We start from the raw sequence: 6000 nt of genomic DNA on the forward strand, positions 1-6000 counted from the left end.
GTGCCAGGTGTCACATACCAATAGTACATCATTTTATTTTAAAAAAGCTTTTAAATTTTGCCATGCTGTGAATTAATACCAGTTACCCACATTCTCTCTAAGCATTCATCTTTATGTTATAGCAGCCCTTTCTGCCACACAATCTTTAACGTGTACTTCTGTTTCAAACCTTAACAAAAGTTTTTACATTTTTTGTATTAAATGTTGATTATTTGTATATAATTCCATTTCAAATTTGTTTTATATTTTTCAGTTTTGTCTTTTTATTCCTATTAAACCTTTCTTTTAACTGTATATATGAAAAACATTGAAAATTATATCCTATAGTCAATTGTTCTCTTGACTTCATATATATTTTTTTTAAAATTTGATTTATATGCCACCCTTCTCCGGAGACTCAGGGCGGCTTACAATGCGTTAAGCAATATTAATTTCTCCTTCTTTCTGTATTAATACATTTTGATACATTAGCCATTTCTGTCCATCTGCTGTTTTTCTTCTAGAAAATTCTTCTGATGACAATAAAACTACCTTTGCTTATAGCCTAGGTTCGTATTTATTCCATATTCTCAATATGGCGCTCCTCACATAGGGATAAATTTCATGGTGAGGAATTTAAGATTAGATAGTTTTAGCCCTCCTCTTTGGTTAAATGACCAAAATAAAAGACAAAAATCAGTTTTAGTAAAACAAATATATTTAAAGGACAACTTTTTGAAATAAAGGACGGTCCCTTATAATAAATATAAGGTGCTGAAGAACTCCACTCTGACATTATACTTCCTTCTGAATGGGCTAGACTGTATCATTCATTCATTCATTCAAGTTAGCAGACATAACATTCAATCTTTAGCTGGCACACAACATGTTGGGTTGGAGAAAAAAAAACTGGCCCAAAGTCACCCAGTGAACTTGCTGAGAGTGAATTCAAACCAGGGTTTTACAGATCTTAGCCCAGCACCTTAAATGGCACCTATCACACATGCATATGGATGGAATGAGTATGCACTATAGCAGGCCAACTGATAAATTAATTCAAATATACAAATGACTTATGAAGATGCATTTTAGATGAAACAAGGAGAAGCTTATTAATAGAGTGCTGCATTTCTATATGGCTACTATTTTAATTTAAGGTAGTCTGCAAAAGTATTTCTTTCATCTATCTTTCACAAGAACAGCCTTTAGCATGTTTTTAAAAACCCTATAGATTTCGCTAAAAAAAATACGGAATTGTTCATCATAGTATAATAACCAACTGCTAACAAAGATCAGGAAGGTAGAAATGGTGAGCTTCAATTCACAAGGCAACTGAAATCTTTCAGAATTTTTGGCTGTGAAATAGCAATCACTTTTCCAGATGCAAGAGAGAAAAACTCTGCAGTAAACTTTAGGATTATACCTTTCTATAAAATGACTGATAACAGTGATTAATGAAGAGATGTCGTAGAATATGGTGGGAACTATAGGACAGTGATTTAAGATTCTGAAAAGTTAGAGCCTCAAAGAGAAGAAATGGCATTCTTAACCAGAAAAAAAAAGGTATGTTCTGAATGTTTCTTCTCAATGCAACAAGATTCTGAACACAGGAAAGGAAAAGAGAGATTTGTTTTGCTCATTTTTTTAAAAAAAAATGTGACATCTTTATTAATATATTGTTGTATAAGGAAAGTGATCAAATTATATTTATTTATATTTATTTTGTTATTTGCATTGCTATACTGGCCTTTCATGATTAATTTCCTTTAAATGATATTTAATCATTAAAGGAAATTAATCATTAAGGATACAAATACGAGGCCAGTATAGCAATGCAAGTGTGGTGATTCACTAATCAGAAGGTGGGGTAGCTCATCTTTAAAATGACATGCCTCCAACTTTATCAGCATCTTAGGATACTGCTGTGTGTGTATGTGTGTGTGTGGGGGGGTAATCTTTATTTACTTCTTACCTGTCTTCACTTTTACCTCATATTCTTCATACCTCATTTTCTCGCATTTACCTCTCACTGCAATCGTATTTGTGACAAAGTTCTTTGAAAACTTAATATTTCCCTCAGTTTTCTTTCATGTTTGATTCCATCCTAAGGCACACTGAAATATTTCAAACCATGTTGGGAAATTATTAACCCAAGACACAGTTCAATATAAATGGAAATGATTAAATGTAAATCCTGAGGCTGGAGGCTTTTTGGTCTCTATAAATTGGGCTAGGTAATGGAAGAAACACATTCAAAATGGTTGCAAGATGTAAGTGATCAGTTCCATTCACCACTTTCGCTGGATCTGTCTGTCTTTAGAAAAATCCAACAGGTGCATGAGAAAAAGCAAATCTCCATAGGAGAGATATTGCTAGGATGATGAATAGGACAATAAAAATCCTTCATCCTTGCTATTGTTGTTGAGATGGAAATTTAATCCTGGGGTTGCATACCACTCTTCCACTCCTTTCCCCAGATGAAATGGAGGTGAGTGGATCCAAAAGATGTAGACATGTTATAAAAACAGCTGCCTGGAGAAACAGAGGGGATCATATTAATTGGAAATGCTGAACTGAACAGCAAAGGACATATTCACCCCTGGGGAATTCCAGGGGTTATAAATTTGCATTTCCCATTTTGGCACTTTTCAAAGAGCTCCCATCATGCTGAGCCAATGACCAATTGGTGATTATGGGGAGGGAAGGAGTGGTGGCTCTCTCTCTCTCTCTCTCTCTCTCTCTCTCTCTCTCTCTCTCTCTCTCTCTCTCTCTCTCTCTGTGTGTGTGTGTGTGTGTGTGTGTGTGTGTGTGTGTGTGTGTGTGAATAATGATTCCAGCATGAAATGATAAACTTATATACTCAGAATAGGCATGGTGGTGTGCTGTTATTATGACATAAGAGTATTTTTAACATCATGGATGCTGTTGGTTGAATGGGGTTGATGGGGTGTCAGTCTACATGTTAGCAAATGTTTTGTTTAAGGAAATTTGCCATAAATTAATCAATCTTGCAGAAAATTTTCAGTAGCTGAGAATGCTACCCATCCCTTTCTTATATCAAATTTTCAGATGTAGAATGGTAATTTTCTTGTGGAAAAAGATATTTTCACTCTGCTTTGCTTCCACATTTTCTAAAGTGAATGTGTATGTAGAATTATTACACAACACATTCAGCCCAGCTCTCATACCTAGGTAGTGGGCATCTGAACATCTTTTCTGTCTGATTCTCAAAGAATGAATTAAAGGACTGCCTTAGATGATGATGATGATGTTATCCATTCAGTCATGTCTGACTCTTGGCAATTCTATGGACTGGGTCTCTCAACATCTCCTAATCTTGCACTACTTCTCTGAGTTGTTCTTTACTCTGGCAGGTCTCAGCTTTGATGGTATGTTGCCACCGTGTTCTTTAGTAGCCTGGTTTCCTTTTACCACTAACTCTTACAAACACAATTTCTTTCTCCAGTGAATTCTCCTGCATGACATGGCCAAAGTAAGTGAAATGTAGTTTTGTGATTTTTGCCTTCTAGTGACATGTCTGGTGTTATGCATTCCAATATTTGCTTGTTAGTCATCTTTATTGTCCAAGCAATGTGGAGGAAACTTCTCCAACACCACCAAATGAGTCGATTTTCTTCTGTTTTGTTTTTTTAAGGTCCAATTTTCAAAACCATATAGTACTGCTATTATTAGATGGAAAATAACGGGTTGAAAGTTAAAGTAGCCATGCTGCATTTGAGAGTTTTATTACCATGCTAAATTACAACCTCCCCAAGGGACATCAATGGATGTCGTTGAATTTACTATAAACAAGAACTGATAAAACGCCAGGCTTGCAGCAATGATGATGATGATGATGATGATGATAATAATAATAATAATAATAATAATAATAATAATAATAATAATAATAATAATAATAATAATAATAATAATAATTTTATTTCTATACCGCCCTTCTCCCGAAGGACTCAGGGCGGTGTACAGCCTATTAAAAACACAAAACAACATATAGTTTAAAATTATTAAATAAATTCGGCTGAATTTTAAAACCCCAGAATTTTAAAACCCAATTTAAAATTGTTATGTTGATAGCCCGGCCTGGCAGAACAACAGGGTCTTGAGTGCACAACGAAATACCTGGAGGTCGGAGATCTTACTTATTTCCGGGGGCAGTTCATTCCACAGGGCTGGGGCACCCACAGAGAAGGCCCTCCCCCTGGGTGTCGCCAGCCGACATAACTTGGCCGATGGCACCCTGAGGAGGCCCTCTCTGTGGGAGCGAACTGGCCAGTGGGAGGCTATTGGTGGCAGAAGACGGTCTCGGAGGTACCCGGGTCCTATGCCATGGTCTTCTAGGAGGTTAGGCCCACAGACCTAAATGATTCTGGAAATAAAATATATTACTAATTCTCTGTCAACTTCCCTTTTTCGTATGTATTTTTCATCTGAGTGATTGCTGTGAGGGGGAAGCTGCTAAACAACAATGCCACTATTCCACTATTCCCCTTTCAAATTTATGAAAACAGTATCATGCTATTGTGTCCCAAGCTAGGCATCTTTTGGGTGTGCATCAGGGGTGGGTTCTACCTACCTTTACTACCGTTTCGCAACGGGCCGTGCATGCGCGCTCGCTTCAGTTGCGTGCACGCGCGCTCTTCTGAGCATGTGCAGAAGTGTTCTGATGACGTTGGGGTCATGGGCGGAGCCTCCCGCTGGTTTTAGTACCAGTTCTATAGAACCTGTCCGAACCGGGGCAACCCACCACTGGTGTGCATGCAATGTCACATCACACACACAAAAGGGGCCGGGCTTGTATCATGACAATAAGTGATACTTTTGCCAATCTGCTGCCCTGGGCCTCCCTGCAGATGCTGCTGGTTCTATATGAACATAATGGAAGGATCAAACAAGATTACATCACATGCGCAAAGTTAAATTTGTGATTTAAAAAGCAAGTAGTGTCTTTTTAAAAATATACAGTTTGTAATGTGTTTTGTTTTTTATTGTTCTTTTTCATATGTAGGCATATGTAGATGTATGTGTTCATCTTTTTCTGTACATCATAGCAATATTTTTAGATTAAAAAAACGAGGCATTAAAATACAGTGGTAAAGTGCAATTTTATGCTGCTATTAAAAAACTTCTGCCTCATTTGAGTTACCATAATCTAAATTATTTAAGTGATGAATTCTAATTTTCTTTTTTATAATATGCTTTTCTAATATTTCTGTTCCACTTGTTTTTTTTATAAGTAGATTCAAATAATCCATCTTTTGATCTTTGTGTCTGCCAAGTAAATTTATTGTGTACACGAAGTTCAAGGTAAATTTGTAAGTGAGGTGTACACACACATAGGCTTCTTTTCAGGCTATCTTTAGCAGGAATCTGGAGAATGGAACTCATGACTAGGAAAGCTACTTTGATAGCTGAGCTATTGATGCCTCACTGACTGGATTCAGGTTTCATATAGATATTTTTACTCTTCTCAGAGGATGAGCACTTGTTCCTCCTTGTATCAAAGGCTAGATCCTCTTGTTTACATTGAAAAGATGAGAGAAGTAGGTGAGCATCCAAGAATTCTGAAGCTTATAGAAGACTGAGGGAATAAATGAATAAAATATGATTCTGTGCAATGTGTGTGGTGTTTCTCTTATGCCTGACTATAGCAAAGCTTGGTGTTTAAGTATTCTGTGTACATCTCTAAAAGCAATATTTAGAATTTGATCATAATTTAGGGAAGAGGTAGATAGGACGCTGAGTCTTTCACATTTCTTGGGTTTGGCCATCTAAGACTAACTCCCTGCATAAGGAAGTCATCCAGGTCAGCCAGTCTAGAAATTTGATGAATCAATCAATCGATCGATTGATCGATCGATTGATAAGATTAAAAATTAATCTCAATTCTTACAGAACCAGTCCAGGGACTACTAGCATTTTGAACTATTTCCACTAAATCCTTCTCACTTCTAGTTCCTCCTTCAAGTCTATCTTTCCACTAGTATTGGTTTTGTCTATGGA

This window comes from Pituophis catenifer, unplaced genomic scaffold, assembly GCF_029215685.1.
Source record: "Pituophis catenifer annectens isolate HBS135680 unplaced genomic scaffold, rPitCat1.0.hap2 SCAF_1, whole genome shotgun sequence".
NCBI lineage: Eukaryota > Metazoa > Chordata > Lepidosauria > Squamata > Colubridae > Pituophis > Pituophis catenifer.